Raw genomic sequence first — 334 nt, forward strand, 5'->3', positions numbered from 1 at the left:
ACAAGGTTCTGATGGATCACTGGTTCATAAATACAGTAGATCAGGTGTAGTACCGGGTTCTACCAGCAGGTGGAGGCAGAGATCAGAGGAGGCTCTAGCAGAGAGCATTGTGGGAGTTTAAGTGAATAATGATGCTGCTAGTTATTGATCAGGAAGTCAACATGTTGAGTGTTCTACGTAGAACTGATCAGTGATTGGATCAGAACATCCCTGTGGACCCAGAACCAAACCAGAACCAAACCAGAACCCAAACAGAACCAAACCAGAAAAAACAGAAACCAGAACCAAACCAGAAACAAACCAGAACCAAACCAGAACCCAAACAGAACCAAAC

Source organism: Acanthochromis polyacanthus, chromosome 2, assembly GCF_021347895.1.
Source record: "Acanthochromis polyacanthus isolate Apoly-LR-REF ecotype Palm Island chromosome 2, KAUST_Apoly_ChrSc, whole genome shotgun sequence".
Taxonomy (NCBI): domain Eukaryota; kingdom Metazoa; phylum Chordata; class Actinopteri; family Pomacentridae; genus Acanthochromis; species Acanthochromis polyacanthus.